Raw genomic sequence first — 18,207 nt, forward strand, 5'->3', positions numbered from 1 at the left:
GAATCAGAAAAAAAATCTGTATTAGGGGACATTTTCCTTGTTTTTCCCCTCATTTTGTTTTATTTGCTTTGCAGCATTAGTTAAAATGGTTTAAATAAGAATTGGCTTATTAGCACTGCTTCAGCCTACTCCTTTTTGGTTAAATTGATTCTTATTTTTATTTTTTTTAAACTTGATCTTTTGATCTAAATGTTATTATTGTTATTAATGTCATTGATTCATTCTGTATAACAGAGTTAATCTAGAACTCACATTGCATCTAAAACACATTACAGTATGTTTAAAAGGGCAAGGGTTATTTCAAAATTTCAATTTAGAAATTATTTGAAATAGGACAAGGAAACATTAATAAACATGGTTATAAATGGTCTATGTCGGATTTAGCCATTAGAATAATTTCCATCTGTAATATCAGGTATCTTGATGGAACATTTAATATAGATGGGGGATTAAGATGAGATGTAATAAAAAAAAGAAATATACCGACAAATCAAACTACATTATCAAGAGGTTCAAGGTGTCCACAGATTTGGTGTTGCTTCCGATACGGCTTGAGAAGAGCCTTAAAAATGCCCGGAGAAGACAACTCTTTTAAAGCTGCTGGTAGAATGTTCCTGTATTTAAAACCATTTCCTGACCACGTTTTGTCCAAATGTTTTCAATTTTTTGTTGTACTTCACAATAACCTCTAGAAGTGGTCCATGTGCCAATAGCACCTTCAATCTTCTTAAAAACAATACAATAAAACAAAAAACTCCCTGAGATGGAGCAGGTCTGTGCAAAATTCTTTACTTAAAAAAATTGTTTATAAACTGTGCTTCTCTAAAATATTTGATAAATATTCTTATCAAAAGCTTTGACAGGCTTCTTGAATAGGGTTTTTATTGTTTGAATGTGGGAATTACAGTAATCACCAAAGTGATAAAATATGCAATGAAGATAATTAGCAAATGTAATAATAATAATTAGCATTCTTAGAAAAGGAGTGTTTTTTTCAGTAAGCCTTATTCGATATTGTATCTTTTTAAAAACAGAAACATCAACAGTAATAAATAAAGAGAGATAAGTATATCGCTTTGTGTATAAATCATCTAGACTAGTAAGGGAGATGAGTGAGTAGTAAATTAATTTCCCTTTTTGCATTGAATAACTCAAGCATATTGTAATATATTTATTATCGCCATGGACAGCTGCCAGAAGTGACAAAAGTACAATATTTTGCATAGCTTAAATGCATCATTGACATCATAAACATGTGTTGACATCATGGAAATTATGTTTAAAAGACATTTTAGCTACTTGGAACAAACGTCTGATGCCAGCGCGGACTTTGCTGGTGAACTAAACCAGTTTGCTGCATTTGAGTGCTGCTGCCAACCTTTTCTGCGTCATGTATGATGAGTAACAGGTGGAGAAGTTTCTCCTTGGGGCATCACATCTGGAAGAAACAGGACTTCAGTGCCGTTGTCTGACTACCCAGAAGGAAATTGAGGATAATTGGAGAATAACTGCATCAGTGATTCCCTGTAAAAAGAGGACCAAAGCTGCGTGGCTCAGTTCGGTTTTCTTTTCATCTTACTCGCTCTGCTGACGGTGCTGACGCACTGCCTGTGCCGAAGTACGTGCTTAAGGACGTTCGTTGTTAGCAAAGGCTGATATTTTATGTCTAATATCCCACACCATTAAGCAGAAGATGTGAGGGTAATACCTACACACAAGACTTTAAATGTTCCTCTGCAGTCATCAAATGAGGGCAATCACACAGTTCCACCTTCACAATCTTTAACTGATAATTTTATTAGTAAAACAGAATAGATCTACAGCCACCCCTGTAATCGCCTCTGTGTGGAACACCAAATGGTAAAGAGTTGCTTGGACACAAGATTTGGTCATTTACAGTGTTTTAGGGGCCTGGCATTGCCTGTCTGCTGCTAAGTAACACATTTGGCCAGTTGGATGGACTGCCATAGATGTCCGTGACGGATTGCGCGCTTTTTTTCTTTTCCGTTTTTGTGCAATTTTCTTAATAGGGTTCAGCCCTGGTAAAGAGGAAGTTGTTTCTTATCATTTTCTGTAGAACAGAGGAAAAACACGAGGAACTGAATACATGTTGAGTTCCTTCTGACTTTTGCTTTTTCAAGAGGACTCTTAACATCTGTAAACAAACCATTTCAAGCCAAGGCGTACTTTTCCTGGAACCTAAAGGGTGCTTTTTCCTGGATTTTAGATTAACTCCCAAAATTTACATGGTACCAATTGTAGATAGATAGAAAGCACATTCTTGAACTTACAGGATTCTTTGCAGAACCGGACTTACGCTTCAGTCCTGGAACATTAAGGGTACCGGTACTTTCAGTTACTCTGTACTATTTTCAGAACTTACAGACATGTTTCTAGAACTTGGCCTGTATTCTGAACAAACTTGTAAGCTGGTAATATTAAGGAGCTTTACTGGGTATACTCTCCTACAATGTCCAGGGTTATTTAAGGGGCTTACGGGATTCTTCCCAGAGCCCGACTGCATTACAAAAAAACAAACTTAGAGGTGTATATGTTTCTGAACTGTGGTACATGTCTACACAGACTACACAGACAAACTTTATTTTGTCATTTTGTATGCACAGAGTGCGTACAGAACGAAATTTCGTTGCATACTGCTGTAAATTGCAGTAAGAATCAAATTACAGTATAGGGTGCAGCAGTGATTTAAAAGTAAACAGTTTAAATGTAAACAATGCAGGAGAAGTCACCATGGGATACACCATCACACGCTGAAAACAACCAGCCACACTTTATACCGGGCCAACTCTGAGCGATGCACAGAGAGAAACCATAAAACTCCAAATTTAACTCCTCACCAAGCTGTCGTCCCATCTTGTTTCAAGATGGCAACCATCATACCAGCGCCCAAAAAAAACACAATTTCATCACTGAACAATTACTGCCCTGTCACACTCCCTCCAGTCATGATGAAGTGACCCCCCCCCCCCCAACACACACACCCTCCTTTGATCCACTCCAGTTTGCTTACAGCTCCACAGAGGAAGTTGTCTTCTCTACACTCACACCCATGTATGTGTGTTGTTTCTGGACTGCAGCTCTGCATTCAACACAATCCTCTTCCAGCACCTGGTGAGCAAACTGGACCCCTTAGAATAAACACCCTCCTGTGTAACTGGTTGTTGGATTTCCTCACAGACAAAAAAAAACTGCACCGGCACCACCCAGGGCTGTGTAATGAGCCCACTGCTCTTCACCCTGATTCAAATTTTAAGACTACCACACACACACCCCACCCTGCAAAGAAGCTTCTCTCTTTTCAGTCTTAATTTTTAACAACTGCGAAAACTATATGTGAGGTGAAAAGTAAAATTTACGTTCTCAACCTTTTTAGGGGTAAAGTTGAGCCTTTGGTCTCTCTTCATCTCTACATGACTTGGTGTTCATTGACCCAAAAGTCCAAATACACTCTATTCAAATTCAGACATCAAAAATCCAAAATATCTCGGTTAATCCAATGGTTTTTATCCCCTTCATTTGTATTTGTTAGTGCGATTCTATCTATCTATCTATCTATCTATCTATCTATCTATCTATCTATCTATCTATCTATCTATCTATCTATCTATCTATCTATCTATCTATCTATCTATCTATCTATCTATCTATCTATCTATCTATCTATCTATCTATCTATCTATCTATCTATCTAAAGAAAATAAAGTGACAGTGACTCTGCTGGGTCAGTGTGTCGTAGAGAGGGTGTGAGACATTGTCCATGATGGACTGAAGCCTGGACAGCATCCTCCTCTCTGCCACGGTCGTCAGAGTGTCCAGCTCCTCCCCCACGACATCACCCGCCCTCCTGATCATTTTGTTCAGTCTGTTGTTGTCAGCGACCTTCAGCTCACTGCCCCAGCATGTGACAGCAAAGAAAATCGTGCCGGCCACAACAGACTCATAAAAAACATCCTCACATCATAGAAATAGTTTTAAACTCTAATCTTTCTAAAGCTGGGATATAAAGCATTTAGGATCATTTGAACAGTAGATCCTCTGTTAGCGATGTGTTTGTAAAGATGGTGCATGCTATTTAAATCAGTTAAATCCACCTCTGGAGAGGAAACCTTTGTGGAAAAGTTTAAAAATGTTTCCCCAAATTTGTTCCAGTACGTGCAGAGATTATGCTTAGATAACGAAGGAATGAGTGGCTCATACTAAGGCATTCTGCTGTTAAGCTCCACCTTTGATAAACTTCTTAATTCGTGCATTTACTTGTTGAAAACTTGCAACATGTTTGGGATGATGCAAGACGAATGTGGGACCAGGCAGTATGTGTGTGTGTGTGTGTGTGTAGGAAGCTGTAGTTTGCATTCCACAGCACTGAGATGTTCTGCAGGGCTGTGCAGTTTTCTCACAGGAACCAGAACTAGAACCATTTTTATTAATACGTTTCCTCTTATTGCTTTTTTTTCTTTTAAGGGACGGCATGTGACAGATATTTTGAACTCTTTCTTTATGAAAGGGCAAAAGTTATAGAGCCAAGTTCAGGGAAATTGTTTTATTCTAAACTCCTTACTCAGCATTTTACATGCGCTAAAAGAGAGATGTAAGTGCACGCTCTATTGCACGTAATCATTAATATTGAGTCTAATATAAAAAGTGGCTCCAAAGAAGCACGCTCTTTAAAATGTCGCCGTCCCGATTTCAGTTTCTGGAACTTTTCAATCAAAGGATCCAACCTCCTGTCCCTGCTGTGGTCAGCAGAGTTTTGGTACCTTAACAGTACTGTAAAAATAGCGTGTTGCTTTTTGGATTTGTTGACCCGCACACATGGTTTGAAAAACAGCTGCACCTCTAATGGGGGGCAAAACAATGGAACTATAAGAGTAGCTTTATCAAACACATAACACTGTTTTAAAATAGCAGGCTGTTGGTGGGGGTCTGTAGCTTTTTACCCCACCGGTTATTCTTCTGGGTCAATCTAATTATGAGAGTGCAGGATGCAGCGACAGCCGGGGACTTTCTGGATGGCCTGATGGACGTTGGCCTTCAGTACTTATTAGTCACTTGAAACCTAAATAATTATAGGGAGAACAGAGAACTCTTTGAAGAAAGACATACATTCAAGTCTTGTGTTAAGGAATAAGTGCCAAAGTGTAATTTACCCCTAATATGGAGTAAGTTATTAAAACAAGTTATAGATGAGGCCTTTTTTATACATCTTTACTTTAAAAGATTATTGGAGTGTCAATCATCTCCGTGATTATGAAATCACAATAAGATCTTGTTCTTCTTTTAGCTGCAGGTCATTAATCTGAAATATACCCTTTCTTAGTTTCCCATGATTAAAACTGAGGAGGAAGGAAATCTTCATCTCTGAAGCGTGGGATTCTGAGGTCTCCACGTCTCCACTACAGCCATTTGAAGGTAGCTACATGTCGACCGGTTGTTAAGGGAATAAGCCAAAAAAAAGGCCCTTTCCGTCCTACCATTGTAAGCGTAAACATGTAGAGTTTTCGGAACGCTACAAGGACTTTAATAGCAACTGTGTGCTTTAGTCAGACGGGTCTATGATTGAGCTTTTTGTGCCACGCACACTCCAGGTGGGTTTTGCACAAAATAAAGACTTAAAATGTAGAAAAGCATCTCCTACCCACCATTAAAGCTATAGTTGGTAATCCTGTTCAGGAACACTTTTTGTTACACTGGCGGGAGAAATAATCCGTCCATCCTGACAATAGTCGGTACATCATGTATTCAGAAAAAGGAACAAAAAAAAAGATCTTTGTGAGAGCTAAAGGCCTGTAAAAACTGACCAATCATTGTCGTTCGCACAGAAGGGCAGGGATTGGCCAGAGGATTGGTCCTGTTCTCTGTCCCTCAAGTTCCTGGGGTATCATCTTATCTATTGGTTGTCCCACACGCCAATCATTCTGACGCGCTCACGTGACGCCAGTGTCTGCGCTCGTTCTTTGTTAGTTTCCGCTTGCTGGCTGCGCACTTCAAGTGTTTTTGTATCCGGTTAGCTTCGTTTTCAGCCGTTCTTTGTAGCTCCGCTGCTCTCACTGTACACTTTAAAAATGGCTGAGAGTCACAAAGAGAAAACTGTCTCACACGTTTATGAGAAGAAGAGGAAGACCATAGATGAAGGGAATTAGACCAGAGTGGATTTGGGAGATCTTTTTCACGTGATCCCCCTGAGGAATGGCAGAGCAGGTAAGACGGTCATGTGCATGCGCAGTTGTTGAAAAAGAGACATCTTACAGTTCTGGAAAAATCACCAACTCAACCTTTAACTATAGTGGAGGATCTATGATGCTGTGGGCCTTTTTATTTTCCAGACAATCTGGAAACATCGTAGGAGTGCTTGCTATTGTGCACAATCTGAAACACCATGAACCAAAACAAAATCCAAATCTGCACCGAAATGGTTAATCAGACTAAAAGTAAAAACTGTTCTTCAACAGCCATGTGATTTCTTAGACCTGAAATCTCTGGAAAATCTGTGATGCGAACCGAAGAAAGGAGGAACTAAGACTTGGGACAAGAGATGATTGTACAAAACTACACAAAAGGTGTGATGCAGTACTTCTTCTTTTATGGTTATAGTTCTCAATCTGTTAATTTTTATTTTTGCTGCATCAAAAGCAGCAACTTTCAGCTCCTTTCATCATTGCCTGTCACTAGACGTTAGTCGGATGGGTGGAATGACGCATTTGGGCATTTATATTGAAAATATTGAAGCATAATCAACGGATGCTTATTGTGGATGTAAAAAAAACAACAACTTCCTAACCAACAGAAGGATTGTTTTAACTTAGAATTTGTCAATGATGCCCCAGAGAAATGAATCTGGGTCATATCCAGGCAGTTCTTTCAGCTGTTCTGACTCAGTGAGTCAGGTACAGTTCTGCTTGAAACGACCTGGCATCACAATCCAACCGCAGCTCTTTTCTCGAGAGCGTTGGGGCAATTGCAGGATCATGTATCCCTTTTATTAAAATAACATTGGGACTGAAGCAGAGAGGAAAGTCTGAGTTAGACGCGGCTTTCCAGTAAGCTCTTTCGGATCGACAATTTGTACCAGTAAAGCCCCCCTTTTTGCCCATCTACATGGGCACAGAGTGACGCATGGCCCTCGGCCAGTAAAATCTGATATCCACGCCGTCCGTACTGTCAGTGCAAACACCCCTGTGGATTAGAGTAAACATGCGGCATGTGCGTGGTGTGTATTCGGACACCGCTTTAAAAATAGACCCTCATGCCCAGAGACACACAGGCCAACATAAGGAGCTCGCGCTTTGCCTCTTCAAAATAATCACAACAGGCCCAACGCTGAAGATGTTAACTGGAAAGAGACTTGTTGTTCCTGTCATACCTCAGCAGTTCAGAAGACCCGAGGCGGCAGGTAAGCGATTATCACTCAGGATTTCAATGCATAGCTGATGTTTAAGTTGTGACCAGAACAATGGGAGTTGAAGCTCATTGATTTTACGCAGAAATTTTCTTTTTTCTCTGATGTATAACTGCATTTCTGTCGAATTAGTGCTTTTACAGAGCACAGCAAGTGTTCTTGTTAAAATGTACATTTTAACAAGTAATAACAAGGTGCTACAGCAGTCCGTCAATGTGTAATATTGGTATTTCATGTGATAGCCACACAAAGAGGAGGGAAAATATTACATACTTTTCAACCTTTCTACAGAAACAGCTGACAAGTATGGCATCCATTTGTATTCAGTCCCCCAAAATAAAATCTAGGGCAATAAATTACCTTCATAAGTGAGCTGCTCGGTAAATAGAGTCCACCAATCATGTAATTTAATCTCAGGATAAATCCAGCAGTTCTGTTAAAGCCTCAGAAGTCTTAATGAGACAGTTTTTTTTAACAAACCACGTAGCGAGACCAAAGGAACACAGGAAACAGGTCAGAGATGACATGTGGTGAAGTTTGAAGCAGGGTTAGGTTATAGAACAATATCCAGAGGTTTGTACACCTCACAGAGCTCTGTTCAATCATGTCAATGGAAAGAACATGGTGCAACTGCTAACCTATCAATGGCGAGGAGCTGCAGAGAGCGGGGGTGGGAGGATCTGTCGACAGGGTAATAATTTGTCTTTCAGTCAACAGGTCTAGTCGTTATGGAAGAGTGGCCCCAAGGAATGGACCTAAATCCATTAGAGTGTCATGATCAGATCTGCGGAGAACCCGATTCAAGTAAAAAAAACGATGTTGCGCTTAAAAAGTTTATTGTAAATAATCCAAAATGTGTAGATGACAGGCTGGACAGGCAGACCAGTCCACCGGGCTAGGCAATCATTTCAGTCCAGGTCGTGACCAGAATCAGAAAGTCGCTGAGGTTTCCAGCGTGGGTAAGGCGAGCAAAAGAATCCAAAAACAAAACATGGTCAGAAACAGGCAATGCAACGCAAACCCTGGGAGGCAAAAAAAAAAAAAAAAAAAAAAAAAACAGCCGGCAGAACAGAAGCAGGTTGCATGACACTGAGAAGCTGTGGCAAAACTTCAAAATTTATAATGACAGCTGCTCTCCATCCAGTCAGACAGAGTTTGAGGGAAAAATTGGGCAAAAGCCTAATAAGAACCTCTGATGTACATCACACTTACAGTAGTAGTCCTTTGTGTTGGTCTAAAAGATCAACATCCAACACCGGTGTGTGACTCTGAAGGGACAAAAGGGGATAAAGTTCAGACTGGTGGTTCTCAACCTGTGAAAACTAACTCCGCTTACGGGGTTCAAGAATCAACTTTTTTTTTTTTTTTGGTACGCATTTAATCTTCATTTCATTACACCAGTCATTGAGAAATGACAATGACATTTTACAAGGCCGGCTCTTTTATAAAGAAGATCCTTTGTTATGGTGGAACAAAACTGTCTCCTCCACCCCAGCCTCTGCATTTTGTCTTTATTTCTGCCTCCTCTATGTCTCATTAACTTGCTCAAACTTTTAATTGCGTGGACATTTTTTCCTCTAACCACCGGCTCTGTATTGTTGGTTTTGATACATGAAGGTTACAATCACAGAAACTTGGGGAGTTCTGGATGAATCTTTTTTATATTGAATCTTTTGAGCTATACTCTTATGATCATCAGGCCCTAAAACAACGGTTTTGTCATTTTGTGACATTTGTTCCTACACCCAAGTATTTGCAGCAACTCACAGCTGTTTTCAGGGACGCAAATGTAGCTTCTATTGTCTCAGACGCTTTATGTGACTTTATGCCTGTCAGTCTGCAAATAGATTCTTGAGTTTTTAGAGATCTTATTTCAAAAAGTTTTTGGATGGCCTTCATTTTTACTTACGTAAGGCTTCGTCATAGGAGAAGAAACAGAAGAAATAGAATTCAGAAACTTTTCAGGTGGGCCTGAAGCAACAACTACTCCGTGGATTGACGGTCTTCCCTCTGGCGCTCAGAGACTTCTGTGTTTTTGCTCTGTTGGATCAAACGACATGACCATTAACCTCTATTGTAGCACATTTCACAGAATGCCTCATTCTGTGCATATCGTGAAATTATGGTCGTAATTATTAATGAGGGACTGCTTGCATTTTCATCTGGCAGGTGGGAAGAACTTTTCAAATGCCTGCTTTGACAGTCTTTAACCCTCAATATTAAGTTGAGTCCTCCAAAATACCTATGCCCAAAAGTACAAAACACACTTACTACAGTGATTGCAACTGAAACTAGAGACATACAGAATTTTTTTCTAACCATCTGACATTAGATCAGACTAAACATTTACTGTTTTAAGTTAATTAGGATCACAGACATTAGTAAGTGCACCTCAAGCTCTGGCGCTGCCTTATTGGAGCTGAGGTATCAGTGCGGCCGCCATCTTGGATGGGTCTCTTATGCGCCCCCCAGCGCATTTATATGCACTGAGGAAGCTGTATGCTCAACTAAAATGCTCATAACTCCCTGGGTTTTTACACAGTTTGGTTTGTTACAAAGGTTTGAGATGTAGTAATGATACAGGACGCTGTCACACAACAAAAATATTTGTTTTAATGCTGAAATACTTTGTTTTATGCTCCTTAACAAAGGCAGACATACGATATGACTTATTAATAATATATATTATATTTTAATCAAGTATGTATTTCGCTCTCTCACACACATATAGAATCCTGAGCCTTATATGCATGCCAACAACAATAAATTCTTCATATTTCTGCTCGCTGTGCACACAGTTGTTTTAAAGGATGGGAAAGGTGATCTTTAAAACTTCCAGGTCATCCCAGCGTCTTACTCTGCCCTGCTTGCATCTGGGGCGGGAGCTTAAGGTCCTCAAACAATAACTGTCTTGCTCGGCTTCTTGCACATGCCGACATTCTGTAACTCCAGGGGACTCAATGTTGCACTGTGATGCTGTCTTAGTTTGTGTAATACCGAGAGCAAACAACGGTTCTCAGTACTGAGTTGGGTATCTGCAATGTTCTCACCAAGTTTTATTTTGTAGAAAGGAAGAATTTAACCTGGATGGTCCTGGCGTGTTCAAACGTTCCCAGCATGACGAGGAGATCCCCCTGAAGAGTTTCTGTCTGTGCAGCAGGATGCTCAGCGTTGATCTGGTAAACATTTTCATTCAGCATAACAATAAAGCGTTGGGTAGTGCAGAGGTGTCAAACTTCAGCTGGCTTTGTGGGGATGTCTCTTTTAGAGAGAACTTGCTCTCAGTTTAATGTCAAGAGACATCATCAACGCATGTTTTGCGTTGATGAAAAGTCCTTTCTGTGAGTGAGTCTCTCTGTTATGAAACATCAGCTTCATCTTTGACCAACACAAAATGACAAAATATTCCCAGGCTGAGCATTAGAAATATCCGACCTAACTTTTTTGCTTGAAAAACGTAATTCCTTTAGTTATATTGTTGAGTAAGTGTGCTGGGAACGAAGGCAGGACCCAATTTACACTTTGGGGAAAATTGGACTTCCAGCAGAAAAACATGTGGTTTGATTGTTTCCTCTTCACCTTTCTGCTATTTTTGCCATGCTGTTTTTTTTTTTTTTTTTTTTTTTGTGTCTTTATCGGTCTTCCAAACACAGACATGTATTTTCACTTGGTTCCTATTCCTCCCATTCTAAATCATCCACACTCTACCTTTACATGCATGCCTTTTGTTGTTCAGTTTTTCTTGTCATCTGATTTTTTTTTTAGCTTTTTTATTTAATGAACACAATGATTTCTAGAAAATCACACATTCTGATGATTATGCACATAAAAATCCCTGCTAAACCTACAGAATATAAATAATCTAAAAGGTACCTATTGCTTCAGGTTGAATAAAACAATTTATAACTACATGTTATTTTGCTAGTGGTAAAAATGGGTAAAAAAAAAAAAGACTGCTGAGCTATCCAGAGTGTATCCCGCATGTAACCCTGCATGAATGGGTGGGCATATAGATAATGGATGGATGCATAAAAATTGACATTGTGATTAAATACAAAGCAAAACTCGGCCTTAATTATTTAGTTACCACACAAAGAACAAAAGAAGAATGACTTCACAGAAGCCAAACAGGTGACAAAGTGATGGACTATGAACTGCAGAGAGGACATATTAAAAAAGGGATGACTCAAACACCGAGCCGCCTCCGTGTGGGTAATACGTCTTCCAGCGTGAATAATGCAGGCTGTCTTGGCATGCTGCTTTGGAGAATGCAGAGGCAAAATGAAAACATCCCCACAAACGCAACCCGGTTGGACCATTAGAGCTGCGGGTACTACATTGATCTGAGTTGTTGCTCATCCTTTTTTTGTTGTTGTTGTATGAAACCCAGCGGTTGTTTTGTAAATCCTACAGTATGGCTCATTGGTGAGGCATGCAATTTCCCTACACATAAAAATATCAACAGAGCCAAAATTTTAAGTGAGGTTCATACACAGTACCATCTAGACTGATAGCTATGCCAGCCATCTTAACTGAATGCAATTAATAGAATTGTTTCTTCCGCTTGTGTCTTTGCTTAAATCTTATTTCCTACGCACCGCTCCTGCCAAACAGCTAAATGACAATTTTCTGGAAATTCCTGTAAGCATAAGTAATAATTAAACCTGACCCCTCCTTCCACACTCTACTATACCACACAGCCATCATGGCTGTCAGACCAAATGAGCAAATTAAGTAAATAAACTTACCACCTATATTTATTGCTACTTATTTCATCACAATTGTGATGAAATGTGCCTGCCATTTATCACAATTTGATGTGTTGTGAGACTCTCAGAAGCATAGTTTCTAAAACAACAACAACAACAACAACAACAACAACAACACAGGAATAAAGCTAAGATAGCATTATTAAATTAAATTAAATTATTGTATTTGACAGGGACAGTGTACATTAACTAGCGTTGCTTGATGCAGTCAACTGTTTTATTTTTTTTTGGACCACTCTGTATAATCTTAAAATAAAACATAAAATTATTGGTCCACTCCACTGTTCCAGAAAGTCTTAGATAATTTGGGTGGTAGGAGCTAACTATTGCAAATTAACACAAATATTGTTTCTCTATAAAAGGGCAAATCTGTTGTAATCATGGATTTCTGGAGACACCAAAATCCATGCAGCAGAAAGGCAAACTGCTCAATAAACCCTCTTATAAGCTGTTTCACTTTGAAATGCACCCACGATTTAACTCCAATATCAATAAATAATCTAATTTTCAATTATTTGGTTGTCTTTATTGTCTTGGCTGAAATGGGACACTTCACCAGGTTTAACACAATAATGTCTGGTGACGCACAAGCTTTGCACCCCGTCACCTCTGTAATTTTTCCTCCAAAACCCTTTCTTTAATTCTTTCCAATATTTTTGCTCTTTCGTGGAAAAGAAAAAAACAAGACGCAGAGTCTCACTGAGGAGAACATGTAATCCGCTTGGTGTGGATGGAGAAGCTGAATGTCTCCGCGTGTCAGTGAGTAAACCAGGGGGTGGGCCCCGGAGCTGTGGGAGAGAGTGTGGTTTTATTAGTCACTCAATCAGGCCGTGATGAAAGGGTTGTGTTAGTGCAGAGTACAAGGTGAGAGACTATACGGCTCTGCAGTTTCAAAACAGAATGGAGGGAAATGGGGTTGCAGGGCAGAGAAAGGAGCAACAACAAGATTAGAGAAATCATCTGATCCCCCTCAAGGCCCGTTGCTGTGGTCTGCGAGTTCAGCTGAGGTCCCAGCCACATGCTGTCCACCAAAATCTGGAAGAAATCTGTTTTTCAAACAGAAGAACTCCAGCAAAACAGCTTTAAGTGTTTTCTAGACTGGTTTTTATGGCAGCTAAGCAGTGCTTCATCTCAAACATCTCTTTATCTGAATTACTTGCAGCCATGTCCTTAGGATGACACCTGAGTGCTGCTCTCTCCCTCTATTGCCCAGTTTTACAGGCACAATATGTAGACACATTACTTTACATTGGTTTATTTTATTATAAAAACACCAACGCTGTCTCAGCTTTGTTGCAGAAATTCACTGATCAGTGCTGGATATCCTCTGCAGGTCTCCCTATTATCCTGCATGCAGCTGTAATACCAAACTGAAACTGTCGGTCAGGTCTCTGTAATGCGGGAGTTTTTCCATAATGTCTGAATTTATTGCATATCAGAGTCCTTAGAAAGAAAGTACATAGTTGGGCTTTTATTATGTAGCATGCAGAATGTGTACTCCAGCCAAGGTCTTCCATGTAAGACACTGAATTTGTAAATGGTAAGACATCAAGTTTTGGATTTCCTCACATGGTGCATGAATGAACAAATGATCTTCAGTGTGAAGAAAGTAAAAGAAATAACCATATATTTAGCAAAAATAAAACTCTCATCACATTTGCTTGAGCATCACCAGGGAAGAGATGATGGGGAACATCTTTGAATTAAATAATGCTGTATGACTTGTGGGCATGAGTGCAGTCATGGGTGTGCAAGCTATAGAGGCGTGGACAGAGGACACAACCACGGGGTGCTCCAGTGTGGAAGTGGGCATTGGGGTAAGGTGTGGTTACCCAGCAGGACTTACAGCAGTCTATTTGTGAGGAAATCCCTGACCTAGAGACAAAGAGAGGTTACCAGCTCTGGTGTGCACAGTTTGTCAACCAGCCAATTTAGACTGATGTAGTTGACGGTTGAGCTGAAAGCAACAAAGAAGATCCTGACGTGTGGGTGTTGGACTTTTGGGTGAACTGGCAGCTGCTTCTAGCAATACAGAGGTGGTATTGTCTGTATGTGAACTGGTTTTGTTTAAATCCAAGAGAAACACAGACCTTGATGTGAGTTATCACCAGTCTCTTTATGCATTGTATGCTTACCGGCATCTGGGCCTTCTCAATGAGGCAGTATAGGAGAATGAGTGGCAAAATCACAGAGCAAGCTAAACACAATGAGACATGTTGGTTTCTGTTTTAAACCTTGTCATGTAGAACATTCAGCAAAAGCAGGGTAGCTTGAGTAGCTTGCCGTTTCTTTTTTTTTTTTGCTTCTATCCTATTTTTCCCATCTGTTTCGCTTCTTGTGTGACATGATCTCAAGCTGGTCTCGTCTGCAGCTGTGCAACAGAAAGGTTTAACGTTTGTATTGTATGACGAAAACAACTGAAGCATGAAGAAAAATGACTCGCCGTCCAGAAACCCCCCCGTAAAATTAGCAACCTGTCAAATTCAGACACAATGCAGAAGCAAAATGTGCAGAGAAAAGATGTTGTGGTCAAGAAAGAAACCACAACGACATTTACAGGCTGCAAGACTCACATTTTTAACACTAACATTAAACCAACCTTACTTAACTGTTCTCATGATTTTATAATACTGTTTGCTTATAAGATGCTTTGGTGTACAATCGTAATCTCAACTCTGACAATGCTTCTAATACAGGCCCTCTTGAATTTTATTACATATAGATTATTGACATGATGCTGAAAAAGCATGTCGGCACCAGAAAACGCTCCGCTGATGTTTAAAAGAGGTGTCAGTGTGAACCTTCGACACAAAAACAAATTTATTTATATATATCACATATCCGAGAAGGCCGTCATATCTTTGGATTTCACATCAGCAGATTGTGTTTCCTTGGATGACAGCTTCAAACCAGTGGCCTGTTTCTTATTATGGAAACTGGCTGCATTAGCCAGAACCGTCTTAAAAAAGTGATGGCATTGACTTTCAGCAGATGCACTGTTGTTGGAGGCAGTTGACTGGTCTGCGGTCTTTTACAGGAGTCACACATTCTTTTGTCAGGCTGAAAAACTCATGGTGAACGTCTTAACACATGCTAACAGCAGGTGTCATGTTTGCCTTGAGATGTCGGGCCCACATGCAGAAACACACTCGGTTACGACAGGTAAGTTTAAAAGGTTTATTGTTTACACAGGCGAGAATGCTAGGCGGCGAAGCTAATCTGCGGGCTGGAAGATACTCGGGCAGGAACTCGGGCGGCGGGGACCAGGTTGATCTAGAGGTAAGGGGAGAACGTTAATTCTGGGAAGGGAAAGCCCCAAGGAAAGTATTCAGGGGAACGTAAGCTTACCACGAGGTGCAAGTACACGACCGGGGAGGACGGCAGTGTGGACTCAGCTGAATGTTGGTCGTAGGTGTCCGGGCGGCTGAGAGCGGGGCGAGAGGTCCGAGCAGCACCGGAGGATTCAGGACAGCGGATGGAACCTGGGAGTCGTCGGGAGTGCGTCTTGTCCGAGAAGCAAGGCTCCACTCGAGATGAACGGGGAAATCCCAAGAGGCAACACGAGAAGGACTGAGGAGCTCGAAGGAGGACGAAGGAGCACGAGGAGGTACCTGGGAGACACAAAGGGTAGTGATTTAGCGAGGGAGCAAAGTCTAATGGCGTGAGGTCGAGGCTGGTAGGCATACCACAACGGTAACACTCAGGCATCCACCCGCTGTCCGAGTGCAGATCTTATAGTGCAGCTCCGGTGCTGCTGACGAGCTGCAGGTGCGCCTACTCCGCCCACCAGCCAACCGCGAACACCTGTGGACGAAGCAAAGATGGCAACAGGCTGCATGGCCCTGCCAGCTGAGTCCTGACAGCAGGGTTTTATTTGCCAACAGAAGCTTTTACAATATCTTTTCAAAAGATAAAAACACATATCTGCTGACCCAGGAAAACTGGTAGTATTGTCTGCGTGGCAAATTAAAGTTATTTCTGCAAAAAGGTCCATTATTTGCCACAGAACATCGTCTTGCCCTTATCCAAAACCAGGTCAAAGGGTCAACAGGTCCAGGAAGGAACGGCCTCTATTCAGCAATATCCTCCAGCTCATTGTGGGGGATCCCAAGGCAATCCCAGACCAGATGGACTATATAGGCTCTCCAGCAGGTTTTGGGTCTTCCCTGGGTCTCCTCTCACTTGGACATGCCTGGAGAACCTCCGTGGGTAGGCCCCCAGGTAGCATCCTGATCAGATGCCTGAATCACATCAACTGACTCCTTGTGATAGGGAGAGGCAGCGGCTCTACTTTGAGCCCCAGTCAGACAGCAGAGCTCCTCACCCTAAGGCTGGCTCAAGCTTCCTCCTCCAGAAGCACATGTGGCCACTTGTACACATGGTCCATTATCCGTATCTTAAAAACATAGCTGAGGGCTGGAATGTACTGTAGTACTGTACACCAGATAATCACAAGCTTCATATCCCGCTTCAGTTTATCTCCTGGGATATTGTGTGAGCAAAACGGAGATCCATGACATTAAAGCTGTAGGACATAACAGGATGGCTGAGGCTTGATCAGAGTCGAGGGGACAGGCTTGGGTCATGCATGGTTTCAGCAGAAAAGGGTAGACAAATCTAGTCACTGCAGTTTGTTGGAATGGAGAATAATTCTGAATATAGGTCGAGACCTAGAAATCAGGAGCTAAGTAGAAATCCAAAGGGGGCAAGACAAATTGGAGAACTCCAAGGAATGTGAACGAGGTCTTGCAGTTGTAATGCAGTTGTAATCTGGCAAAAAAGGACCTCCAGGCATCTACCAGACATTCATAAAAATACTAGCTTCCCTACCGTGCCACATGATTTCCAGAGATGATTCTGCTTAGCAGTGTGATGAACCTCAACGTCTGTCATTGTTTCCTGCGTCTGTAAGCCCTGATTAGACGTTCGTTTGTCTTATCCATGTCCTAAAAGCCGACTTTGTCAAGTAAATTTACCAAAGGTTGCCTTCTTCGCCTGACTCTCCACAAACAACGAAATATCACGATTATAACCAAACATAACTTCCTGAATATTACGGGCGCCGCCATTTTTATTTGCTTGGTTTCCTCCTTCAATCCTAGACAGCAGTAGTACCGTAGATCGTCACTAGGAGGCGAGGAACCGTGCTAGCGTGATGTGTAAACTTGCAGTGGATCGGTTTAACAAGGATAGTGTAAATGGGGCTTAAGTCTAACAATTTTAATTATTTTTCTCCCTACTTTAAAAAATTCTAAATTCAAATATTTTTCTGTTTTTTTTTTTATGAAATGTCTGTCTGTCTCTCTATTCATATTCCATTCTAGAGATCTGGCCTTTGAGAAAGAGTGACTAGAAGAAAACCACTGTGTAAAGAAAGCTGTAAGACGTTTTACGCTAGCAATGTAGGGGAAAGACTGGAAGAGAGTGGTCTGGTGAGATGAAAACAAACTCAGTGTGTGAAAGCTGTGAGCCAGGAGGGAGAACAAGGAATCCACAGTTTATCAGGCTTACGGAAAAAAATAATTAGCTGTGCAAACAGCTCAAAGCTGCTCCACCTAGGCTGTATAGTGTAACCTTGTCCTCGTGTAGACCACATCATGCAGTCATGAAGCATGAGCTCCAGAAAAACAACCCACTTCATTTCACAGAAGCAGACCAGTGCGGGCATCACCAACAGCATGGCTTCTGCACGGCTAACGATGAAAGAACAGTATGCTTAGAAACTCTACGTGAAGTTTTCTTGTACTCCCTGTTATGTATTTACCATCTTATCTGCATGTCATAAACCCAAAACACTGATACACGGATGATTCTACAGTAACAGTTGTAGACATGGTGTATAACTGTTGACCCAGAATAATTTGTTTGATACTATCTATCCATCCATCCATTTTCCAAACCGCTTAATCCCTCATGGGGTCGCGGGGGGTGCTGGTGCCTATCTCCAGCGTTCACTGGGCGAGAGGCGGGGTACATCCTGGACAGGTCGCCAGTCTTGTTTGATACTAAAGAAAGAAAAAT

General features: G+C 41.1%; 1 protein-coding gene across 2 annotated transcripts in view; it reads left to right on the forward strand.

The window, feature by feature from the left end:
* Positions 1-7,259: 7,259 nt before the first annotated feature.
* The window catches only part of lepr (leptin receptor), a 53,589-nt gene continuing 42,641 nt past the window's right edge, over positions 7,260-18,207 (forward strand). The window contains exons 1-2 of one of the 2 annotated variants that reach the window (XM_036140905.1): positions 7,260-7,411; positions 10,485-10,596. The gene's annotated coding sequence lies outside the window, so the exon portion shown is untranslated. The remainder of the gene's footprint in view (positions 7,412-10,484; positions 10,597-18,207) is intronic. The other variant, XM_036140907.1, reaches the window with a different exon arrangement.

The sequence above is a fragment of the Fundulus heteroclitus genome, chromosome 9 (assembly GCF_011125445.2).
Source record: "Fundulus heteroclitus isolate FHET01 chromosome 9, MU-UCD_Fhet_4.1, whole genome shotgun sequence".
Lineage (NCBI taxonomy): Eukaryota > Metazoa > Chordata > Actinopteri > Cyprinodontiformes > Fundulidae > Fundulus > Fundulus heteroclitus.